This window comes from Corvus moneduloides, chromosome 1, assembly GCF_009650955.1.
Source record: "Corvus moneduloides isolate bCorMon1 chromosome 1, bCorMon1.pri, whole genome shotgun sequence".
NCBI lineage: Eukaryota > Metazoa > Chordata > Aves > Passeriformes > Corvidae > Corvus > Corvus moneduloides.
In genome coordinates, this window is record NC_045476.1 from 118,376,734 (window position 1) to 118,403,855 (window position 27,122).

Genomic DNA, 27,122 nt, shown 5'->3' on the forward strand with positions numbered 1-27,122 from the left:
AAAATCTCATTTATAGAGCATTAGCCAGGGAACTGACAAAAGACATTGACATGCACCTTACAACTTCTCAGTGTCAAACAGCAGATTGAAGCAGTCTATTAAAACAGTTGGTTTGTGTCACCAAAAGAAGCATTAAAACCCCCATATCATCTGAGGCACACAAGTGTAGCAGAATGCCTCAAATTAGCCCTCAGGAGAGTGAAAGAAAATTTGGAGAATGGGTAAAACCTTGGGAGAAAAGCACTGCATGCAGTATTACACACTGTAATACTTTATTAGATTAATAGACCCTCCTGTGGTTATTAGTTAATGCCAAAAAATGATGTCTTAAGATATTAAAAAGCATAAATTAATATGAAATAATACATAATAATCATAAAAGAGTAGATGACTCCTCCATCTTGTGGCTGGCATCTTCTCCAAGCAACCCTCAGTTTGCATAAGCAACTTCAGTCTCAAGGACATCTCTGTCTTTTCTTACTTTCTCAGTGAACTGTTTGAGCTGCTGCTTGTAAAGAGTGGGAGACATTGCTAGAGGTCATGGAGTTTCTCCCCTGAGGAAGTCAAATGCTTCTGTTTCCTTGCACAGTTTTCTCAGAAGGAGAATCCTCTACCCAGGCAGGCTGTTTCCTCAATGTATGAACTGACAACCTACACCAGACTCAGCTCCAGAGGGCAGAAGTCTGCAGGAACTTAGAAAACTTTCTCCTTCATAGAGAAGTATTTAGGCTTCCAACACTATTTATTACAGGAAATTCTTTCAGATTTTCAGAGCACAGAGCAGACATGAACTTCTCTGCTTATCCCCATTACAAGTAAAATGCATCACAGTAACCAGACCCTCTATTTATAGCAATAAAATTTAACAACAGAAGGCTGGGGGAGGGAAACAGAATGAAGGCTTTGTTCATCTGTTGCAGCAAGAGTGGATTTTGATAGTTTTCTTTGAAGAAATCCATAGACCCGATTTCAAATGAAGACGGTAAGTACATAAATAGTGCTTTTCTGAGTCAAAACTACGTAACATATTCTTTTCAGTAAAATAATTGTAGGATTATGAATGTCTCCAAAACTATAGATTTAAAGACAGAAATCTGTTTGTTATTCATTATGTTAATCTTTCAGTTTTCTTTATTGATGTTCATATTCTGAATCTTATTCCTTTTCGTATTATTTGGGAGTTCACTGTAGGAGGAAAAAGTCAATCCATTAAAGTCATTTGCATATCAGAATAGTTGACTGAGCACAAGACTCAAATACTGAATTTTAAACTAGGGGAAAATAAAATATACCAGCAGGCACTGACCTAAATCCAAGTTTAGTTTTGGCCACCACTGAGAAATATTTATAATAAACAAATGTATGATTATTTGCCTGCAAGAAATTTTATTTCCTACTACGTAGAGTGTGGCAGGTGTTCTTGAGCAAGAGATTATTTTCATTTCCGAGCCTTGTATTTTGTTTTGTTTAGGATTATGACAGAGTTTATTATTTAATTCTGTGTCTCATCATCAGTTAAAAGTAAACTGGGTAGAAGCTCTAGGTACAAGAAAAGATACAGGATCCATGTTTCCCTTTTTGTTCAGCCACAGTATTACTGCTTGTGTAGACACCCTCAAGGGGGATCCTTCTAGGGTTTCCTTGCTTTAAATTACCTTGTGGTTGTGCATCACATTAGTTTAATTAACTTAAGTCGCAGTAAGTCAAAAAGCTGTAATGGGTAATTATGCAATTACACATAATTACTTCACTGAGATGAGTTATAACATGAGCATTCTTATTAAGCTTGAAAGTCAGGAGGAAAACAGTGTGTACAAGCATTGTTCTCCTAATAGCCAGCCATAAGTTGTCCCCACATTAGTTCTTCATTCATGAAGGAATTGCAGTCCCACAAGGAGACAGAGACAAGAAAATGAGTATTTGTTTCATGATCCCATGTCCTGAAAAGCTCCGTGGAATTTTTAAAGAGTTATGGTAGTAATTTCAGTCTGTTAGAGTAGGCATTCAGCTCTGGAGAACCAAGAACTGCACTTCATGGGTAAGAGGATATGTACAAGGATCTTTTCCCCATTCATTTTTTTCCTACTGTGACATGAAAGTGGAAAAAAAAAAAAAAGAAACTATTTCTTTGGCACTTTTCCTAGAAGATGGTCATTCTTGAGCTACACAGGGTCAAAATGAAAAGAACAAAAATAATCTCCATTTTAGTGCCTCATTTGTTGAAAGAATGGAAAGAGTAAAGAGTTCATACCACCTTCTGTCAATGGAAATTCAGTTAAGACTATCAGTTATTCAGTCAAGTACTGCTGAATTCAAATATTTTTCATGTGTCTAAGTGTTTTGAGACTGGCATAATTGTTCTATTCATCCCAGAAACCACTGGGAGTAACAAGAAACAGTGAAAATCTCAGCAGGTTAAGAAAATGCATTGCATAAAACTCTGCCATGGAATTGCTAATATGAAAGAGTCCTGAAAATGTTTAGTGGTTTTGTCATTTTTATAAGAAACTTAGGGTTGTCCTTCTTAAATAAGTCCAGCAACTCATTTAGGAAAACCAAAACCTCTCCCTGCACAGGAGACACAGAACCTGTTTTTGCAACCAAGTTAATTCTTTGAAATATGAGTTCATCACAGAAGCTCATTTTATTGGGTAATGGGTTTAAAACGAACCAAAGGAAATTATTTTTTCCTATAGGATTCCCTACTACAACATGTTGCTTCTGCTGATGCAGTGTCCCAGAGGGACTGGACAAATGCATGGAAGAAGAGTCCATTAAGAGCTGTGAAAGTCTGATATAAATCTATGTTCTAATCCTCTGTCTTAGGAAGTGCCTTAGAGATGGAGAAACAGAAACAGACTGGAAAAGCAGAAATAACTGTGTATATATATATTTATACATGTGTATGTAGATATAGATGTAGATATAGGTATAGATGATATAGATATAGATGTAGATATGCCTTGCCATGTTTTTTTCCAAAGTGTCTTCTCCTGAACATGGTGCTTGGGTCAGGAGTTGCATCTGAGTTACATTAAAGAACTTATCCTTACGCAAGGGAGTAGAGTGTCTCCCTGCAGTCCCAGTGCTTTTTGCTTCAATTAATTTCTCTAGTTTTTCTCTAGCTAATTCTCAGTTTACAGTGCAGACTGAAAAGGGGAGGCAGGGAGTGGGGATGCACCAGCAGACAAGAGTTGGGGTGATGGCTGAAGTGAAGTTAGAAGTGTCTTCCTGCTCCAACTTGGTGTCAATGTGCATCTTGAGTGTGAAGAGGGAATTGAGAAGTCCATAATATAAATGCAGGAATGACAGTCTTCTTCCTGTGTGTGGATACTCCCTCTGCTCCCAAGCCAGAGCAGGAGGCAAGGATGTGTACATTGGGACACTGGAAGAGTGGGCTGAGCTCTGCAATAAACTGCCTGTGCTACAACATTAGTTTGAGGTTGAGGAACCAGAGCACTGGACATGCTTCTGTCAGCTCAGGTTACAGGTGGCAACCAAAGACAGACTATTTTGTGGTTCATTGAATATTCTGTGGCATGACAGGAGGGTCAAGAACATTTTTCCTCACACATTTGTTTTCCTGAGGATTAGGGTGGTGTTTTGCATTCATACTGTAACAACCCACAAGAAGTTACCACTACAAAATAACCTCTAAATTAAATCCTGCTATGATGGAAAATGTATTTTTACATAAGAATCAGTGTGTCAGAGGGAGACAGAGGAAGAGATGTGTAGGATGTGCCCCTTCCCACTGAACGCTTGAGATTGGAAGGGACATCTGAGGTCCTAGAGCTCAACCTCCTCTTTCAAAAAGGACCAGTTTCTAAGTTATATCAGGTTGCTCACACTTCATCCAGTCCAGCTTTGAATGTTTCCAAGGGCAGAGATTCCAGGGACCTTCTGCTCAACCTCTTGCAGTGCTGAGCCTCTTTCACAGTGAGTAATTTTCTTCCTTACATCCACTAGGAGTTACCCTTGTTCCTTGCTGCAATGTGTGCTCATTGATCCTTGTCCTTTCATTGTATACTCCAAGAAGAGCCTGTCTTCACTATAATCCCTCCTTAGATCAGTGGTGGTTGCCCTCCTTAACCTTCTTTTTTCTAGGATGAAAAACCCCATGGTGATAACACAGCACATCTTGAGATTATAGACCTTGCCTGGGAGTTGGCAGCTTAGGCTCAACACCAGGGTGTCACAAGAACTGGCATTACAGCTTAGAGCTGGCTGACACCCTCGTGGTGCAGTCTGCAGGCAGAGCAGGTTTACACCAGCCTGCAGCCTCTCAGGTCGGCAAAGCTGCAAGGATGCTGCTGAGTTTCTCCCGAGTATTTAATCTGGTGGCACTCACTAGAACAGAGCACAGTAATAACCGGCTTTATCTGCTGAGCAGCATTAGCGGGGAGTTAGAGTCTAAGCTGCTGGAACTGAGCCCAGACACTCAACTCCAGTAACACAGCTTCAGTTTAAAAGGATCTACCATGAATCTTCATAATGCCAGAGAGAACAAAGAATCCATTATTATTACAGATCTCTATTCCTGTAGCAGTTGGATCTCCCACATCTTAGGTGAAGACCAAGCAAGTACAGAACAAAAGGTTCATCCCCTGTCAAACACCTTGTGAGTACTGTATATTCTAAAAGACATTGCTGTAACTGAGAACAAAAAATAAGATTTCAAATTCCTTGAAGAAAAAGGCCAACACATTATAAAATATTGAAACAGGTGTGCCAAGAGTACCTTGACAACATTGCTAAACAGGTTATGATTACCAAGGAGACTAGCTAGGTTTTGTTATTGCTTATGAGAAAGGTTATCACTGCTGCAGGACAAAGCTGAAAGCATCTCTCCTGACTTGTAATTGGTTTTAACACAACAATTAAGCAGAATACGTAATTCATCACCTTTTATTTCATGACAGAGTAATTAAATTCCATCTAATTTTAAAACTTTGGTAGCAAAAAATTGTGGCTCTTGATTTTTCTCTCATGTCTCTAATCATATCTCTAGTGGACAATTTTCTTGGTATTATCAGAGGTGTTAGGTATGATTCTAAACACACATTTTATTTCCAATTACTTAGCTCAGTGGAAATACTCCCCTGCTGTGCTCTGGTATTCTTGACAGAGTTTCTGGCACTTGAGACTTGCTAGTTTTCTAAAACTTTTGTAGTATTCAAGGTGGAATACTAGACTGTTGCCTTTTGTAGCTAACATTTTCCATGAAACTGTGGAAGAGAGCATGCACTGGTGTGGAAAAATTTTTTTTTCTGATTTTTTCTGATCTGAATTTCATGTAATAAAATGAAGTAAGGCAGCACATTTTCTTCACCTGCCCTCTTTCTGAATCAGACACTATGTATATATTTGATGAATGTGCCAGGAAGTTCTCTGCCTAAGATAGCACAGCATCTCTCAAAGGAAAATCTTACAAGATTTTCCACTGGTCAAGTATAGGCCATGAGGAGCTCTGTGTAACGACCATAGCAACACTGAGGCATTCTGACAGGATTAACTTGACTTGCCTGAAGGGTGCTTTTGCACAGATTAATACTTTTGGTTGGCAGCAAAGTGCTATTGGGTCACCTTTATCTGAAACAAAGACTGCCGTTTTGTCTCTGCAAGTTTAAAGAGAGCATCTCAGCCTATCATCTCTGCCAGCTTCCACTTGATTGATGGTGGGATAGACTGTATTTCAGGATGAGTGACAGCGTAGGAAGTCATTACATGCATGGGTGCTTGCTCTAGGAGTTTGGTGGGAGGCTTAGTCACAGTGTGTTAATTCTGGCAGGCATAATTATTAACACCAACACATCTTAAGAATTGGCTTCCTAGTATAATACAGTGACAAAACCATGAAGCAGCTGTGTCACACAAAAATGGTTGCACACAGATCTAAAACACTTCATCCGCTCTTCAACCACACAGCACCAAAATCAGCATCACATGAAAGGTACTTCACACGATGGTCTGGACCAAACAACACCTCCATCCTGTGTACCTTCTCTCACTCATCTTTTCCCTTCTCCTCCCTGGTGTTCTGAATCAGTAAATTAATTTCCCGTTAAAAATGCTGAAATTAAAATCTTCTGACTTGATATTTCAAGTGGAAATGCTTTGAGGCAAGAGTGAACACAAATCCAAGAGACAGAAAAGCATTTCCATTGTGCTTTCAGGTATCTGAACACCCATATGCATTTTCTTTCTCAGAAATATATCTTTGTACACAGGCAAAAAATCTTATCTTTCCCAGCCCTAGGGTTTCTATATTATTTTCCTATTTATTGTATTAGTGCTACAGTATTGCACCTGGGCTGGGCTCAGGGTTCCAATGCTCAGATTTCTTTGAGAAAACATCACTTTGTAAAGTCGGCATGCAGGTTTCCATCCTCTTTCCATCCTCAGCAGAACAGTGCATGCAGTAGTCAGCTGGAGTTCACTGCTGACTGCTCACACCTCAAGCTTCAGGCAGATGAACCAGGCCTGCAGAGATGCAATTTTCTCACGTTCACTGCCCCAAAACAGCAGTCAGGAGTGCCACTCTTAAATGGTGCTTCTCTCTTCCTGACAATGTTGTCTGCAAGAGTAGCATCATTTGAATGTAAAACTAGAAGGAAAGAAACACTTGGGAGATTAAACAACTATAGTTGACTAAAAATTCCTCAGGCAAAGTAGGCAGATGGGGCCAAATTTTTAGTAATTACTAAGAAATGCAGATAGACATTTAAGACAAAAGGACATTATGTATTTCTTCTGCTGAGACAGAAAGAGTATCCACCATAATCACTGACCTCTTTCCTCCTGGAACAGATTTCAGTGCACCTTCTCCACACCTTTACCAGAATTTCCTCCAGGTAGGAGCAGTAACATCTCAGTGAAACCTCAGCATTCATTGCATCAGAACGTGTGCTACAGGTTCTGCTACTAGTACTACAAGGAAAATACCTTATTGCCCCACTCTTTGTGATGCATTGAATATCCAGAAACTGGGATGTTGGATTCCTGTTTTGTGAAAGGACACCCCCACCCTGTTTCAGACACCAACACCTCACATGGCAGCAACCCTTCCTCTCCCTGCTCATTTCCTGCAGCCTAGAGAAGCCTCCAAGACCCTCAGAGAGACTGGTGTTATAATAGTTGATGTCCCTGCCTCCAGAAGCAACTCTCAGACTTAAATCTTTATGAATTTGTTCATCAGCTCAAAATGTGTTACTGTGTTTACAGGCTACAAGACACTGGGGAAATCAGTCGTAATTGCTTCATTTTGCAACTATGAATAGCTTCTTTTATATTACTACAGAATCATATTCCAGAGCCTCTGTGAGGCCTTGTACGTGATTAGAGGCTGATGTCTCCCAGGCAATTCCCCAGCGGGCTCTAAAAATTATTTTGCATATTTTTGAGTAATTTCAAGTTTTAAAGAGAATTAAAAAAAGACCTTGTTTGTCTTTGGTGTAAATGACAGACAACACTGACAAGTAGTGAAGGGACAGCAGTGTTTTGGTCTAACTCTGAGAACTCAGTGCCCCTCTATATATACACAGCATGATAAATGCTACAGCAGTAAAATCAGAGTATGTCCCTTACTCCCAGGCACATGCTGATATTAAGGAAAGGGGTCTGTTATTTCAAATTGGGAATATATTTATTCTGGGGCAAAAACTAGCAGCCCAGTCATCAAAGAATCATGGGAAAGACAGTCTGGGAAGTTGCTACCTTAAATCTAATTTAAAAAGGGAAGAAAGTTTGTGAGGAAATGGTAAAGACTGAAATCATTGTGTGCCTCTGGTCATGCACAGTTTAGTCACATAACGGAATAACCACGTGTCAAAACTGGAAAGTGCCATTCATTAAAGCAAAAGTGAGTTTGTGCAAGCTTGACAAATACTCCACATGTATTCTCAAGGTTTTATTTTATACCTGAGCTAACATGCAGAGTCTGTTATGCAGAATAGATCTTGAGGAGTGGTTTAATGGGGTTTTTTTTAATCTCTTAGGGGAATCTGATGAAAAAAAAAAAGACAAAAGAAAAAACGGGAGAAAAATAAGCTCTCACACAAAACACCGCCATCCTTTTTAATCTATTATCTAAACCAGAAAAAATGGAGTCTGGAAAATTTTACTGTGCCAAACTGGCCTTGCTCTGACCCCTCAGCCTCATAAAAATTGTGAGGTTAAAGGGAGGGGAAAGAGAGTCTGTTGCACTTTTCTTGTCTTTTTCAGCATTCCACAGTTGAATAAAATGCTTTATAGGCAAGCTTCCAGCTCTTGCTGGAATCTTCCCGCTCACTTGCAAGCACTCTGATTAGTTAGGAAAGATTCAGGAAAAGAGCTGCCTTTTCTCCTCAAATGTGTTTCTGCTAAGTCACTCGACCTCACTGTAGGAGAGTTTCAGGACAGCTTAGTACAATTTCTTTTCTCATAAAATAAACAGCCTTAATTTAACCTGGACAACACCTTTTCTCTTCAGCACTCAGATGTTTTGACTTTGTTAATCTGTGGTCAGTACTTATAAAAGAAAGTCTGCCTTGCCCCACAAAATTTATTCTCTCCTATTTCCTTACTCCAGGCACTGTGGTACTACGGTAGGTCATGCTGCTCTTCTCACATTAAAAATTCTGGTATAGAAGCAGCACCTAGCCACCCATCTTTTACAAATTCTCTAAAATTCACATGGGACATGCAAAAGGAAAAAAAATGCACCTATATTTAGTTTGATAACTCCCTTGCCCATGAAAGTCTCACTTTTACACCTCATTTTTGGTACTTCAAGAAGCATCTGTGTACTGCATCTGCTTACTATGCTTCCAGTAGAGTCTGACTCCTACAGTTTCTCACTCCTGGAAAAGTGCAGTGGGGCTTTAAGATGAACTGGTTATTCACTTCAGCTTGTACATCAGAAGTCTCAGATAAAGGCATCGTGCAACAAACCAAATGGCAAATATTTTCTATGTTTCTTGGCAGTTACCACTGTTATGAAAAATTCCAATTAGATATTCTACAGCTGTATATTTCTTAAGTCAAAGTACCTTATGGAATACTGTCAACTTTGATTAACTTCAAGGTTAAAAGTCAGGCAGGTTACCAGCAAAAAAGTGCTTTCCAGACACCTTTCATACTTCACCTTCTTTGCTGCCAATGTACTTGGCAGGGTAATGAACTGCTGAGGCTGGAAGCTTTCTGATCTTTTATTTCCAGGTAAACCAACCAGTGAACTGCCTTGGAGGTGAAGCCATCATAATTTTCTAGTCCCCAACTCCAGGAAAAATGAGCAATTTTATTTCACTGAGAATTACAGTTTTTGGGAATGCGTTCTGGAAAACTGACAAGAAGCTGTAGCAGAAGAGTGTGAGGAGTCCTCCCCCTGAGGAGGAAGGAGTGGCAGAGACGTGATGAACTGACTGCAGCCCCTGTTCCATGTCCCTCTGTGCCATTGGAGGAGAGGTAGAAAAATCAAGAGTAAAGTTAAGCCTGGGAAGGAGGGAGGGATGGTGGGAAGGTGTTTTAAGATTTGGTTTTATTTCTCATTATCGTAGTCTGATTTGATTGATAATAAATTCAGTCAGTTTTCCCAAGATGAGCCCATGTCCTGTGGCAGTAACTGCTGCGTTATCTCTCCCTGTCCTTATCTCCACCCATGAGCCTTTCATTATGTTTTCTCTCCCCTATCCAGCTGAGGAGGTGAGTGATAGAATGGCTTTGGTGGGCACCTGGCATCCAACCAGGGCTAACTTGCCACATCCTCTTACATTTTAGTGTTAAGTATCAAGCTATGAGCTGTTTCAAACTACCCAACAGAAAGCTGAAGAGGTAGAAAGACTTGTTTCAATGAAGTCAAAAATATATTTAAAAGTAAAGTGATTGGATTTAAAAAAAAAAAACAGCAGAAAACCCATAAGAAAATAGCTCTTCATTTGAAGAGCACTACATTAAAACCATGCTATAAGGGGTCATTGACCATAAAGAAAAAGCATAATTAGCCAAAAGCAATTAGGTCAAAACTCCGTTCGGACTGACTGTTATGCAAATGTTCTGGACTGGAGATTATATTCATGGCCACTGGCCCTTTGGTACATTAAGTTTTAGAGGATATGAAAGAATTTGTGTTTCTTTCATGGGCAGGATGGGGGGGAAGTACAAGTTTTACCACAGAAACTCATCAGTGGCCTCTAGATTCAACTGTGATATTTTAAAACTGTAATGCACATATTTTATAAAGATATTGAGGCAATTTGACTGGGGAAGAACATCTTCTGCAGATGGCATGATACCAATTTACTTTTTGTTCAGTGTAATCACAAACTCAGTGCAGGGCCAATAGCTTTCCCAACACCCTGACACCTGTAATGCTTATACAACCTCAATATACTCAAAAGGTCAAAATATTCTGACAGGTCTTTCCACATCTGAAATACTTTTCCAGACTGACTAAAAATTCCCCATTTCTCTCTGAAAGCTGTATTCTTTCATACAGGGATGGTAAGTTTTGGTGGCCATCTTTTTATATGTGTTGCCTGCTTTTAAGAATGCCTCTTTTGAGAATATCCTGGGAGACACTGCCAAAAACTCTACTTAGGTCATGGTTCACATTTTCCTAATTCACCAGGCCAGACAACTTGTCAGGAAATTAGACTATTTTATTATGCTCTGTTCTTAACAAACCCATTTTATCATCTTGCAAATCAAAATTAATAACTTGAGCAGAACCTTTGCAGTTATCAAAGTTCAGGAAAAAAAAGAAAACAAAAAGTTATGGACCTTCTGCCTTTTAAAAATGCATAACGTTGATTCTTTTCCAGTCTTCTAAGACCTTCCCTGTCCTTCATTAAGTCTCCAGGTAAGAGCTAGTGTTTCACAAACTACCTTGGCTGCTTCTTTAAATTCCCTTATAAAGTGCTTTTTAATATTGCTTTGCCAAGGAATTGTAGCACACCTCCATTAGCTAAATATACTTGAGTCTGCTCTTTAGCCTCTTGTGAACTTCTCTCCCTTCTGTAACTACTTAATTTAAATTATCATATTGTCTTAAATTTTTGTGAAGATTGAAGCAAAGAAAAAAAAATTGAATCCTTTAACAATCTTTGCTTCCCCTCTTACCTGTTCTTTTCTTTTTAATAAGGCCCAGGGCACACTGCAGCAGAGGGAGCCTGCCAGGTTTCCCCAAGAGTGATGTATGCAAAAAATGGCTTTTCAGAGCAGCTGGGTTTCAGTTGCCCCACTTAGAATAAGAGCCCACCTTGTGTAAATACACTCCCACGCTGCAGAAATAACTGGAGAGTTTTCATCCCTGCATCGGTCAAGCCATGCTGTGTACAGAATTATCGTAGTTCCTCTCTGGCATCAGGCTCATGGGTTGTGCTCGCTGAACACAGAAGAAAACATCTCCAGAGTTTATTTATGCAACATTCCTTTGTAAAACTGCAAAAAACATCACAGGAAAAATTTTCTGACTTCTGAAAAACCTTAAAATTTTAAAAATTAAGTTTTCTTCTTTTGACAACGATATATACACGGCTTTTTATGAAATTGTATTTTAAGAAAATACTTAAGGATTTGATTACTGATTTCTTTTTCCTTTTCCACACTGTTAGTATTTCTTCTTACAATGGTCATGTAACAAACAGAAGGGTTGAATCTAGCTTTTGCAGCAGATCATGAGGGCAGAGGGGTTTTGCTCTCAGCTAGGGCAGAGTCTGCTGTCCTTGCCAAGACAGAATTCCCGTGGATCTCCTTGCAGCTGTCATGTATTCCTTCTTTTTACACGACAGCCCACCTAACAGAATGGAGGTTTTAAATCCTCTATCCATGCTGAAAAAAAGACATTGTCTTCACATATCTAACCCTGAAAAGTGAGTTGTATTTCCAAAAGGATACCCTGGGGGAAAGCATGTTTTTCTTCCTTTTAAGACTAGGTAAATTGTGAGTCCACAACGAAAATGGTTTTCTTTTTTTTAGTCTTGAAGTTTTTTGGGTCGGTGCAGTTTAGATCACTCAGCAGGTCTGCATTTTGCATCACCTTTCCAGACAGCTGTCATACTCATAGGTCGTAGCCTACACATCTTTTTAAAATGAGGTGGTAATTTTGTTCACTATGGAAACATTTAAAAGATACACAATGTTACAACAAAAGGAAACAGCAGTTTCATAACATACGCCATAATGAGTCTCTCCTGTGTCAGACAGTACAGTCTGTACAGTAAGAACATCTTTCCTTTATTTCAGTTCTGGTTTTAACTTTTTCAGCTGAATCCAATGAATACTGACAGCAGAAAGCTGGCACCAGTGAATGCATTTAGACCAATCCACCAGCGCAACATGTGTTGCAAAAGCAAGACCATGGAGACAATCATGGAATCAGGTTAGAAAAGAGCTTTGAGATCACTGAGTCCAACTGTTAACTCAGCACTGTCACGTCCACCACTGAACCATGTCCCCAAGTGCTACATCTGCACGTCTTTTCAATGCCTCCAGGGATGGTGACTCCACCACTCCTTCGGGCAGCCTGTTCCAGTGCTTGATCACCCTTTCAGAGAAGAAATTTTTCCTAATACCCAATCTAAACCTCTCCTGTGCAACTTGAGGCCATTTTCTCTCATCCTGTAACTTGTTATCTGAGCGAATAGATCGACCCCCACCTCACTACAGCCTCCTTTCAGGTAATTATAGAGAGAGTGATAAGGTCTCCCCTAAGCTTTCTTTTTCCCAGGCTAAACAACCCCAGCTCCCTCAGCTTATCCTCATAAGACTTCTGCTCCAGACCCTTCATCAGCTTTGCTGACCTTCTCTAGACATGGTCTAAGTAAGAAGCTGACAGTTAAGAGAAGCAAAACAAAATCAGTTCCCTTTCAGCTCAACTGGGCAGGGACCAGAGTGAAAAATAAGAAGGCCCTAAAAGTGTACCTTCTGGGAAATCACTCTGCCTTAAGGTTTGTTTAACAGGTTGGTTTCCTTGGCCTGGTCAAATTTGGGAGTGCCATTTATTTGATCTGCTGAGCAGGCAGCACTCTGCTCCTTCAGCTCTTTGCCCCTGCCTCTCTTTGGAGGTGCAGCCAGGACACACTTCAGGAACCTTGTCCCCAGGTATTGAGACTGTTTAGGGTTGGCCTGACACAGAAAGATGTTTTGAAGACAAATGTGGTTATTTGCAACGGGGGAACCATGTATTGGACAGTGAATGTAAAGCAAAGTATTTTTAAGCTGTGGATTTATGCAGTATTTTTAAATAGCATCGTCATTTCTGTTGTACACCTCTGTACATCAGAGAGTACACTGACTGTGACCACAGTCCATAGCTGTCTGTGTTCATGCATGTAGAACTGGAAAAATTACTTGCAGAAAAAAATACCGTTTTCCTCTAGCAGCAGGTATTTAGCATTCAGCAACAGCTTTGTCTCAGCATGAAGCCTGATAGGAAGCTGAGAAATAAGATAATTGAAAAGGAAAATGTTTCAGCACTCAGGACAACTTCTGCCAGTCTCTCTGAACTAAATCTCAACAACTGACTGCCAGACAGTATCTGCCAGTGTCTCTCTGTCAATGGAATAGGTTGGCCCTGACCGTCTTCAGAAACTGAGACACATCAAACAAAAGACAACAAGACTCATCCTCATTTCATCTCACAGCTATTAATTTTACGGTGTGACTCCTCCAAATAACAGATGCATAGCCAGAGCTGTGCTCAGATTCCAAGTGATGGGAGACCAATTTCCACCACCTTGACTCCTCTAATTACACTGACAAGCCTCCTGAAAACTCTGCTGTGGTTCTTCAACTGAAACAAAAATGCAGATGATTCTCAATAGTGTCTGTTAAGCTGAGAGGAATGAGAGGATTAATTAGTTGCAGTTCATAAAACAATAAGATGAAAATCCATGAGTAACTGCAAAGTGTAATTGGCAATAATGATGCAATCACCACAGAGCAAGAAGGATGGGATCGGGCCCAGATATTTTACACCTGTAACAAAATACATCGCTTGCACTGAGACCATGGACAGGGAGAAGTCCAGATCACCAGCTAGCTCTTCGGCTTTGCTGGCTTGGGCAGCTGCCTGCTTCTCCTCAAGGCTGCCATGTGGGCAGTTCCTCAGCAGAGAGGCATCTCCTCTACGTCTCCAGAGGTCCAGTGATCTCCATGGGTCTTACCAAAGGACTTTACTGGGGTGTTCCTCAGCTCACTGGTGAGGGTTATGGCTAACTCTGCTCTCAGGGTCTCTGAGGTGCCCTGTGGAGGAGGGGTTGTGCAGCAGATAGCGCAGTTTTAAGCCTTCCAGCCTCACCCCACACCCTGGCCCCAGATGTGGTACATGCTGTTGGCCTCTGGATGGTGGGGCAGCCACATGGCACCCCCTGCCACCCTCCCAGGCACTCTCAGCTACCAAACATCACCACGGACAAAGGGTTATTTGTGACTAATACTGCTTTTCCTGGGTACAGACTGTCTTCCATAATTTTCCTGTTGGTGATCGAATGTAGCCACACACATTCATCAGACAGCTGCAAATTGGATTAGTTCTGAGGAGGAATCAAATTAATGAATTTAAGCACATTCATAATGCACAAATTTTTGTCCTAATAAACTCTATGAAGAAAGTTTCAATAGGCCTTTATAAAAAGAAGAAAAAAAAACCCAAACCAAACAAACAACCCTTCTTTTTTTTGTTGTAAATTATCACTGAGATATGTAAAATGCAAGAATAAATATCAGATATGCAATAAGCATAAACCTTGCAAAATCTAAAGTAAATTGCAAGAATCAGTATGTTTAGGAAGACTAACCTGCTGGGCATAATTTCAAGCATTGTTTATAAGTGTTTTTAAACACAGTTATTACAACAAACATTAAAACACAATTTTAAACACTGTTTATGAAGTGCACCTATATTTTAAAGACAGAAGCAAGAATAGTCATGCTCTTGAAGAAGCTTCACAAGTTTATTCTTGACAGAAGCATGATATTCAACTAAGGGACACAGTAGAGAATCCATTCCATTTAGAGTAGTATTCAGTTCCAGGCCAGGAGAAAAAACCTAAGGAAGGAACTTTTCGGTTGCTAATTGTGCCACCTGCCTGAGCTGAGGTACTATCTCAGGTAACTGCAAATCCACCACTTTTCTTAGTGAGGCTCTGGCTATAGATTCAAAGTTGCAAAAATCGTGGGCTTTTAATTAAGGGAGATGACATTGCTGTGTTCAGTGAGATGAAAGAGGCCCTGGGCACTAGCAACAGAGAAACTTGCATTGCACTCTTGTAAGGCATAGAGAGCTCCTCCAAATGATATTATTTTCTCCCTTAGTTTAATAGTCTCACAAATTTTATTTTGCAAGAAGAAATGTATGTTGATTGCCAAGTAATATATGCTGCAAGTTCTAAGAGAATTGTTTGTGGCTTTTAACTGATTTTTTTATGAGGCTAGAATCTGTTTATGAATTTGTGGATGTGTCTAGGAAACCATCCACTATAATAATAGAGTCAGAGGAGAAATTTCCTACTTACGGGTGATAACAATTTAGAGCTCTAACTTGTTAGATCTCACATGAAATCCAAAGTTAAACTCATTTGACGTGGAATTGAGAAATGGGGGATTTTTACAGAATGAGACTAGTTAAGAAATTATGAAGAGGCAAATCCAAAAGATGGAGTGAACTTAATATTTGTCTTCATTTACATAGTGTTCAATTTCTTTGTGTCAGCCAAAGATCTGGCTCCATCTCTGGATATGCATATGCATGGCTTTTGTAATCCTCCAGTGTCTGTGGCCAGTGTTCAAGAGTGAAATTTAAACCAGACTGTGGCCCTTTAGAAGCACATTAAGAAGAAATGGACATTGGAATAAATTGTTGCATTTCGCAGATGGCTTATTTATGTTTGCAATTAGTCCTTGGGATTGACACAGCCTTTATATTCTTCCCATGAAAAGACACTTGGCCCACATATTTTCAAGGAGCTGTCAGTCAGTCAACTTCTTGAACGGCATCAATGCAGTTTCTAGAGCAAGGAGGGGATTAATCTTGCATAATTTGAACTATTCAAAAATTCTGTAATTTGAGCCCCAATAACCAACTAGAATTCTGTGAATATATCAGGAAAAAAACTACTTCTGTCTCAGGTAGGTTGTTTCCAATGCTGAGTTCATTTTACCCCAGAAGCCATTGTTGAGAACAGCTGATCTTTCATCTTTTTGTCTTTTGTACATTTGTCTTTTTATTTCATTTCAACTCACGAAAGTCACATATCAACTATGTACAACAAGGAGAACTGTTCATAAGTGAATGTGACTTATGAGTGAGTGAATGTGACCTATCACCGTGAGATAGGTCAACTACCCCATTTCATTGCATCATCAGCGTGTGATTGGTTCAATTATCAGAGAATCATTGAATCAGAGAATGGCTGGGGGTGGAATGGACCCAAAAGATCATCCTGTTTCAACTTCCCACCATGGCATCCACTAGGTCAGATTACCTAGATCCCCATCCAACCTGGTCTTGAGTTCTTCCAGGGACAGGACATCCACAACTTCCACACTTGTAGTGTCTTACTACCTTCTGAGTAAATAGTTTCTTCCTAACACCTAATCTAAATCTCTCCTCTTTCTGTTTATAAGCATTGTCCTATCACTATCTGTCCACTTAAAAAAGTGGTGCAAAATTTATGCTACACCTGATGGACAGGTGCCAGTTCTAGTCTTTGATTTTCTTCTGTGGAGGTGATACCACCTGAGGCAGCACTTCCCTGCGCATCACTACACAATGAGACATGGGGAGGACAACAGGCATGCTGGACTACACGCAAGTCTTCTCATAATTTTGCCCTAGGCTTAGCCTCTCATTGCAGCAAAGAAGAGACATATTGCCTAATTTTAGGCTCAACCTATAATACACAGGTGCTACGACTTCAGAAACAGTAAACTGAGACTTTACAGAACACAAGGAAATCTGGCGTAAGATTGGGTGGCTGGTAAAGGGACAAAGTGAGGATCTGACAGAAAAATATGTGTAGGACTCACATAAAGGCATTAAAGAATTTAGTTTTTATGGCAACTATTAGAAAAGACACTAACAGTACAGTTTGTAGCAGGTACAAACAAAGGTTTAGTGTGGCAATCTGTTTACCCACTGCTTTTCTGATCCCATCTGCTCCTCCCCCACATTCCCCTTAGTCCTGGCCTCTCCCTCAGGCTCTCCCTATTGGTTCCTGTACCCCAACTCCACCCATGTACCGCCCCTGAGCCCCTGACAAAACCCCTCTGCGCCCGGATGATGAGGTCTCTCTGCCTCTGGGGATCGCCGGGACGGGATGTAACCATTAAAGGCCCTCTGAAGCCATTATGGAGAGACCCTTCTCACCTCCTTCACCATCACTGTGTTGTAAAGCTGACAGCCACCAGAGCAAAACCACGGAGCCATCCAAAAAGGACTACGGGAGGGCGACAATGATCACACTGCCCTAAGCAGCCCCGCTGAGCTCTCAGGGAAAGCCGCAGCTTGCTAAGCTAAACCTAGCACTACAACAGTTTAGAACCCAAAATCCCTTAGTCTTAGTAATAAGATGTTTTAGGTGAACTGTACTGGACTCTCTGTAATGCCTTTATCATAGAGAGAAAAACATCTTCAGATCTGTGAGTTATCTTTTCATAATTAGACATAAATGTGGAAATTTCTAACATCATTTCTTAACAAAGGGGCCATCCAGCATTCTGCTGTGGTTCTGCAGTATGAATAAAAAGCAATACCTTCTTCCCATATCTTGTAAGCCAGCCAGGTTTTTATTTTAATGATTTGTATTTCCACTCATAGATCTCACTGATCAGAAGAATCCCTGCTATGCTGTTTGTCATACAGGGATATAAGAAATTCTATCGCAGTACGCATAGCAGACCCTATGCACCCCGTACCTGTTTGGACTGGGAAGTTTGACATGACTTACAGAGTTTTCCAAGAAAAAATCATTGCATAAAATCTAGAAAGTCATATAAACGTAGGCATATAGCCATATAACAATTTCTCAAGGTGAGGCAAGAAGTGAGTCACCCTCGCCTTGCCTCTTAGCCTAGGCAGGACTCTATCATAGCTTGTGAACAATATTATTTGGCTGAGAGGAGTTTTCAAAAAACTTTTAAACTTTTCCTTTGCATATAGGCAAATCTGCTATACAAAAACCTTATTAAAAGTATCTCATGGAGAAGCAAACACAATTACAAGTGAAAAAAAATTCTTTGTGTTTGTAAACCAAGATCAGGATACAGTTCACATACCAAATATAATGGTAGATGACCCTGCTCAGAAATTTACAGGTGAAAATCTCTCTTGGGGAATTATGATTGAGCTGGAATTTGGGGAAAACCTTGTGGTTTATAAGAAAACTTCACAACAAAAAACACACGCTACAGAGGATATTTTTACATTACAGGTAAATAGAAAAAGAAAACATGTTCTACACTTGCAGCATTAAGTCATCTTTATAGTTGGATCATCAGCTGGTTTATGTCAGTTCTCTCATGCAGACTGGAACAAACCCTGGCTGTTGGGCACAAGCTGACTCAGCTGCTTCAAAACAGACATTTATTGGTGTGTGTATTGAGTAAGATAGGGTGAATTCAACTTGTTGTCACATTTAAGTAAATGATGCTTTACAGGACTGAACTACCGGTAAGAACATGCTGATGCAGTGGCACTCAGCCAGTCACCCAGGCACAAAGAGGCAGCAGTACCCTGCTGTCAAGCCTACCAGAAACAAAGTCATGTTTCCATGAAAGAAGTGGAAACTATGTGCATGTTAAAATCTTTCACAGCTTCCCTCTTAGGATTACAGTAACTTTCTTTAGTAAGAACACACAATGCTTGGAAAAGATACTGACTGATAGTGAAAGACAGATTTTCTCAAACTATACATTTTGAAAACTAATTGAAAATCATGGAACGATTATTACATTGTTTACTAAAGAAAATATTATAACAGGAATATCGTTATATTGCTTCTATTTCTAACTTTTAAATGTCTCATTTGTGGAACTTCACATGTTTTCAGCAGAAGATGACTCGTTTCCCCACACAAAAGCATATATGCCATTGTGTACATGTATTCTCAAATTATCCATATATATCCTGTAATTGTACATTCAACATCCTCTGGAGTATTGTGTCATCCCATCCTTAAGAGCAAAGAACACCCAAGATTCATAGATGCCTGTCATTGAAAGGAACAACAGAAGTCAGAGGGTCTGCAAAAGCTGACAAATTTTATTTGAGAGAGAATGAATGAATGAATGAATGAATGAATGACCAGTCCTGGCTCCAGCACCGATCCAGCTGATGGGGTGTCCAGGGGTGCATGCATGCCCAGACGTTGTGGGGTTACTTTTCTATAGACAGGTTTCTCCCACCCTGGAGCTAGGTTTCTTACTTTCTTATGCCACTTAGGTGTCATGCACAATCCATTCTTGTAGACCTTTCTGGAAATGGCTCAGAGGGCTTTGGGGGATTTTTGGCAGTCTTGAACCTCTCCTACTGGATTGGCCTTTGATTGACATCCCATGCCCACTTCTCAACCTCATTCCTGCACTTGTGCTGTAGTGTGTTGTGCTTATCTCCAGGAGACAGAACAAGGCCATTCATCCCAGAAAAGTGCTGCCTGACCTCCATGTGGCCCTCTTCTCCAGCCACATCCTGTTTTTTTCACAGTGTGTTCTTACCAACAAACTTTAGTTGGCTCCATGATTATCGAGCTATAGATATTTGTGACATACACAGTAGCTCCTTATCTTCTGGGCTTCTCTTTCAACATGTTAAAAAAAAATGAAAAAAATGCCTTTTTCTCACACATCTCTCATCATGCATATGTTTATTTTTGCTTGTCCAGTCCAGATTTTTCAATCTGTCCATCAAGCTTATAAAAATTAGAACTAGAAGCACATCACATCAACCATGCCTGATGCATTCAACAATTCTAATTCTGAAACTACCCATGTTTTTCCATGACCCACCAGGTAAAGTATTCTTCACTTCCAATCTGTTTCCAAGTAAAATCTCCTGTCCTAAGGAGAACTACCAGCACCTACAAACATATTTCCAGATTCTCACTTCTGCTATACAGGAATTAGCACAAGATGCACCAGCCATTCTCCTCATTTTCAGCTCTCATCTTTACCTTAATACATTCAACAAAGTAATTTGCATTAAACTACCCATTGTAAAGCATTACGCACTATAATTAAGAGAAATTACATGAAGAAAGAAAGTACATGCATTACAAAAAATCTATTTGTCTATATATGTAATAACTGGTGCAAAACATTATTTCAAAATTATGTTGCAGGCAGGTTTTAGCCACTCATTTTGGCTGAAAGGATTTTTAAAGCCTTCTAGGTAGTCCTCCTATGAACTGGTCATCCATGTCCTCTTTTTTCTCAGAACAGACCCCACAGATTGGGTCCAGTTTGTTCTGGCCATTATGAACACCTGCAAAGCATGCTTACTGCAGAAGTGACATCAGTGAGTGTCACCCCTAGCCTCATGCATTTTGGTGTCCTAAGGAATTATCTTGGCAGGATGGACTGTTTGCATTGGAAAACATGAAATCCAGAACTGTTGGATGCAGTACTCAAGGTATGGCCTCATGAGAGTGGAGTAGAGGGGGAGAATTACCTCCCTTGACCTGTTGGCCACACTGCTTCTGATGCAGCCCTGGATGTGGTTGGCCTCCTGCACCACAAGCAAATCATAGGAGCTTTCAAAACAGTAATTGCAGCTCACCACTCCAGATTTAATCAGAAGCCGGAAGTCTGATTGGGCAAAATATTGTGCAATATTTTTCTTTTTATTGTCCAAGTAAAGCAAACAGATTTGGCATCTCAGAGACTGAGCAGAGGAATTAAGGCGGATGATCACGAGAGCACACTAAGATTCTGTTAAGTGTAGTATAAAAGCATCAGCATGTGAAAAGTCAATTAATCTTTCATCACCATTCTTTGTAGTCTTTTATCTGCTGCCATTAGTTTCCTAGATATTTGCCTTCCCAGTTTTCTGTGTCTGTACCCCTAAAGCAACTAAGAATACAAGCTTCTTTGCATTCCAGTGACATTTATTTCCTCAACAAAATACATTTCATTTACTTTAAAATGCAAGGCAACAGATATGTATCTTATACCTGTGATGCTAGGCTGCCCCAAGGATTCAAGACTGGTTTATATCGCCAGCATTTCAAATAGCAAATGGAGATTCAGTTATGAATGTTGAAATACTAGACGTCACTTTCTTACCTTGTCACAGCCCAGCATGGTGCTATAACTGCAAGCTTCTATTAGATGTCGTGTTTAGCTATAAGTACAATAAGTACATAGCAGACTTGCTTTTTAATTATAAAATCTATAAATACTGAATTATCTATGTTATCTGTCATGTAGCATTTAATTTCTGGAAGTCTTAATGGAAACCATGTAGATGCTTGAGATCACTCTGTCCTTGGTACCTACATCTCAGTACATATGTCACTGTTTTAGCACCTGCTTACCATTTCAGTCTTGACAGCTACAAGTATGTCAATTAGCTGCAAATTCCACTAAATTAGTACAAGCTGCAGATCGTCAGTCAGCCTGAAGAACATTAGGTCTGCAAATGCAGCAGCTTCAATGTAACAGCCGACTTCTGTGTTTAAAAATTTCATCTGCAGAAGAGTTATGTTGTCCAGAAATAAGCAAAAATTTTGAGACTGTATTGTGAGGGCTGTGTAACATATTTTCACTACTTTCCGCCCTTAAAATAACGAACTCTCTTAGGACTTGGATAACTGTTTGGTGTATCAGTGTATTCAGTATATTAGAGAAGATACGTGAATCATCTAAATCATGGACCCTTTTAAAAACCTTCACTTTCAATTGATTGTTAAATACCTTTATGGAGACTCTAACATTATTGCTTAAGATTGGCAGGATTATCAGAAATATCAGAAGAATGGGCAATGTACAGAAGACAAAGAAAGGAGAGGTTTTGGTCAAGTTCAAGAAAGATACTTTTAAATTAGGTCATGGACTTGTAAAACCCTGTGCTCCTATGGCTTTTTGGGGAAGTGCAGAATGATTGTAGCCTGTAGGCACAGATGAGGTAAAACTGCATGGTATCAGAGACAGTCCATCTCACACACCTAAGGCCAACACCAGGAACAGGCAGGGAAGTAGAACTTAGATGTATTCAGCATCTTTCATGTCTTGGCTCAGAGTATCCCTACATACAACAGAGAACCTTGTCAGCACACAGAGGCGTTTGCTAAAAAAAAAAAAATCAATAAGGGGTAATTCACTATAGTGATAAAGAAAGTTTGCAATAGAAAGTTATAAGTAAGTTTTCTGCTTCTTAAGAAATATATTGCTAAGAGTTGTTGAATAAGAAGCCTGGAGCATAAATGAGTTATAAGAATCATGCCTTTCTGCAATTGTTTAATCTAAATCAAGAGGACTGCATGCTGTCCTTCCTGTAAATCATATATTGTCTCTTCTGTAGAACCTTTTGCTTATCTCGGCAGCCAAATTAATTCTTGTCTGTAAAACAGAAAGGATATTTGCAGGGGATGCTTAACTATTCTCAATTTATTTATGTGATATGCTTATTGCAGCAGAGCCTTAAAGGATTCCGAGTTCCTGGAGGCTAGAAGGAAGAAATATGCTCTCAAAAAGTAATTAGATAAGGGTATGACAAAGCCAATAAAACTATATTTTTGTCTTTCCTTCCATTTCTAAAGGAATTGCTAAGGGTGAGACTTTTCTGCTGAGAATAGAAAGTTTTGCCTACAAATTGTTTCTGACAGGCTAAGTGCATCTATTTTCAAATTCTGTAAAGACTTAGTCCAAATGAATGTTTATAAGCAGCAAATTAATTCCACTGATTTTTTATGCCTCAAGGGACTATTACAAACTCTACTTTGTTTTCTTCTGCAGAACAACAAGCCAGTGAATCAATGCTTTGAAAAATAGAGGAAGAAGTAAAATAAATTAGAAAATCACAGGCTAAGCTTTGAGAGTTCATGTCATGGATTTTACTCCTCCCTTCGTTCAAGAAAGCACAATATAGTGAGAAGAGTGAAAACAGTAAAATACCATCACAATGCTATGGTTCAGAAAAAAACCTCCTTGAATCATATTGGTGTCTACTCCAAAGCAATTCAATGAGCCACTTTCCAGTCATTTCTCTTCCCTTAAAACCTTGGAACAGACCTTTGGCAGCATTTTTTTTAAACAATGTGGCATTATTTTGTTCATATATTCTTGTGTACATATTTAGAGCTCACTGTATCTGCTCAGTTTAGTGGTGCTGATTTGTACAAAGTGAAGACAATTCCTCTTGAACTGTCTTGCTAAAATATGGCAAAATATTTTTAATGCTATCTAATTGCTACTGCCCCAAATATTTTGGTAGCTGCCTATTGTTTTTGCAGTGATATATATGTATGATAATGCATATCTTACAAAAAGTGCACGTAAATGGGCGTGTTCCTTCTCATGTGGTCAGGAACCCAAAAAGACTGCCTGTAGATCTACGCAGAAACAATGCCCTAGTGCAGCATAAGCCTTTCATTGAAAATGTTTGTATCAACTACAAGTCTTCAGTGTAATCCACCCGCCCTGCATCACTGACTGCCTTGGTTGTCATGTGGATGGGATCATTATATGCATCCCAGGGGATTAAATACTTCAACTCCACTTGTCCTTCCCTAGGGCCACCTAAAGTGCATGAGTGAGGAAGATCTAAGTTCCCTCAGGAGAGGAATTCTAGTGGTAGTTTTAGGGCCAAATTTCCTCATGGGGGTCTGCACCTATGGAGTGTGTCTGAAGCTGTTTTTTCTGGTCTTTGTACTTTCAGAAATCAAGGAGCACCCAGTGCAATTATGAAAGCCAGGAACGAAGCCTTCTCACTGATACAGATCACCGATGACAGCAGGAGAGCATAAACATAGCACTATTCCATAGCTTGATACTTTAATACTGGGGGTTTCAGTTTCCTTTTTGAAGCCCCTTTTTCATCAAAACATAGAAAGCAATGCTAATAGGCCACCACTTCTTTTATTTGGTGTCCTTCTAGACCCCAGAGCAAGGTCTAATAAACAGAGTGCTCTAGAGAAACACTACTTCTCCAGAGTTCCTGAGAAGTGCAATCACTTCAGTAAAGTCTGTGCCAGGCAGAGGATTCTCCTCCTCTCTGCCAACTATTTCAGCTGGCATGGGGCATGATGGAGGCTCTTGTCCCCTGATCCAGCTCTGTATCATCTCAAATCATTCAGCTCATCCACCACCCTCCTACCAAAACAATGCCTGTCCCCTACAGTGGCTCACAACTTGAAGACCGGCTCATATAAGTCATCTGTTCCTTCTGCTTACTGAATTTCTCTTGGAATTGGGTAGAATGGACCCCAAACTCAAGCTCTGTGTCCTTGAAGTCTGCAAGGCTCACAAATCCAATGGACCAATCTCCGGCAAGCTCATCTAGCTCTTTCTTCAAAACGCGGCAAGAAGCCTCTACCAGAAAACTGCAGGCTCTGCCAGAAACTCTGTGCAAAGTTTGCTGAGAATAACCTCACCATAAGCACCATACCAAGGCCTGGGGACAGAAATATGCAAGAGGGAGAAGCCAACAGGCTAAGCACTAGGCAAAGCAAGAATGGTTCCCAAATTTGATTGTGACTACAACTGGTAGTCTGGGCTTGGTAGTTCGACATTGCTCAAGTTCTCATCAGTATGGGAAATATTTGCCATAATTTCCCACCTTGAAGAGTTTCACTGTGCATAGAAATCTTGAAACTAGCCAGCTAAACATTCCACAGACTGGTAGTTTGCTGGCCTGTAAAGCTAAGTCATATTGCAATTGTGTCTTGCATAATATTCAATTATGGAAAAGTCTGAAAAGCAACAGATGAGAAAAACGGATACTATTATTCCTGCACTAGGACGAAAGGGATTAAAATGGTATCCATCAGGCTGTAACAGAAGTCTGATGAACTTGGGATGACTAGACGCTGTCTCACACTCTTGATCTGTCCTCCTTTACCTCTGTAAACCTTTTCCAGATTTAAAAAATATGAAAGTGTACTTGTGCCCAAGATGCCTGGCAACTTTGTAGGACCTGCACACCTGGAAAGCCTAGGGTTTTATATATGCAGCAGTGATCATTATAAATGAACCAGTCAAATGAGAACTCATAAAAATGAAGGCAGCCTTCCTGAAAGGTCTGAAGCATAATGGAAGAGGTTTTTTTCATCTAAACAATGCTGAAATAGGGATCTGGAAGCACTTCTTTCAAGATTCTCTGTTATAAATGTTTCTGCTACTCAAAAATAAAAGTCAATCATAAGTGTGATCATCTGTGTTAAAATAAGGGAATCTCAATTTCATATTCTGCCCAGATGAAATGTGTTCTTCCCTAGCAAGCCTTGACTGTAACACACATTCAACATGTTCTTTATCAGTCCTCTCGTACCCATGCCAAAAACCTTATTGACTCCACCCTGAACCAATAAATATTATAAAGTCAATAGTGCAAGTTTGGCATTAAGACTATTTGTGTCTTCATGCAGATTCTTGCCCTTCACATGCCCTTAGAAACAGCACACTGACCACTAATCCCGAAATGGCTTTGAAATGCCTGCAGCAAATCACAGCACTGCTTTGCTTTACAAATAAAGCATCTGTTTAAAGGGGACAGCGTTTTTAAAAGGCATTAAACAGGTGTAATTCTTCTTTTACATCAAGGGTAGATTTACACATTCTAATGAATTACTGTGATTTAGCGTCTTGTATCCTAAGTTGAGGGTCTTCTGTGAAGAGGAACCTTTATCCAATTTGATTTACATTATATTTCCTTTTATGCTCATAGATCTTCCCACCTGTAATTAGCCACAGCTTTCAAGACTGCCATGACATATATAATGCTTCCAGTTTCAGAGCAGTGTGACACCCTCAATTAATGTTTGTGGTAAAATTTCTAGTAGTTTAAGAAAAATATGTAATGAGGATTAAAAAGTTACAATCACTATGTCCATGCATTGTAAAAAAACAATTTAAGACCAGTTAACCTCCATGGTGCAGGTCAGCATTTTTTCTCTGGAAATCATTGCATTCCAAAAATTAACAAAATCAGTTTGTCCAATAAACAATATTAGAAGAGAGATGTGAATTATTCTTTTCCTTTTCAGCCAAATGATTCTTCGGTGTTTTAAGTCATGTACTTCTGAGGTATCTCAGATTACAGGCACAAAGAAATACAAGTTGAATACCAGAAGTTTTGTCCAAGGTCATACTCAAAGTCTGAATCAGAACAAAAACTGAACACAATCCCCCAGACCAAAGCCCTCATGATTTGTACTGAATGTACTGCAGACAATTCAGAGATGGTACTTGGACAAATACTTGATGAGATATCTTGAAATGTCTAGGGAGAACTAAGCTCTGTTTCTGAAACAGCTTAATCCCAAGGAACTCCTGGAAAAGAGGCAATTTTCTACATGTCTGCTCACATTCATAATATTTATCTGTCTTATCTATTATGCTCAGAGCATGTTTTCTCCAGAAGCTGTCAAACCCATGCATCAGTGAAGAGGTCACATGAGAACAATCATGCCCTCTGTATGTATTTTAATTGATTTTTATGGAACTATATAATAATAAAAGCAATATCAGTTATCCAACCTTGCAAATTCACAAGCACCAATAGCACTACACAGCTCCCATTACATTTTTTTAAAGGTCTTGCAATTGTCATTCTAAAACAGCACAGAAAAAACCACTGCAGACAGACCTTTTAACATGGGAAGTAGATTAATCATAATGTTAACTGTGTTTCATTGTTAATTTTTAGTAGAAATATTAAATTGCTAATAAACAGATTAAAGTGGGCTTAAATTGAGCTACGGTGTAGTTATGTTAATAAGTTTTAGGAAAGCGACAGCCACTTAATGTGCAGGGCAAGACAGATTAAAGAAAACTGTAAGAACTTGGGAAACCTTTATGCTTCCAGAGGCATTTTCATGGAGCCTCAAAGCACAGGCAGCCTCCAAGCAAGAGCTTCCATAGTCATATTTCTGGGCTTAGTCAGACTTCTAAAAGTTTAAGTCCCATTTTAAGTGCTCAAGTAATATTCT

General features: G+C 39.7%; 1 long non-coding RNA gene across 2 annotated transcripts; it reads left to right on the forward strand.

Annotated features, from left to right (window-relative positions):
- Window positions 1-571: 571 nt before the first annotated feature.
- Window positions 572-26,150, forward strand: LOC116451126. 2 transcript variants are annotated; one of them, XR_004243104.1, is made up of 5 exons: window positions 572-982; window positions 9,199-9,444; window positions 12,244-12,358; window positions 22,930-23,079; window positions 23,852-26,150. It is a non-coding gene; the product is annotated as an uncharacterized LOC116451126 (long non-coding RNA). The 2 variants fall into 2 exon arrangements; XR_004243106.1 differs by lacking the exon at window positions 9,199-9,444 and having other exon boundaries at window positions 590-982.
- The last annotated feature ends 972 nt before the right edge of the window (window positions 26,151-27,122 follow it).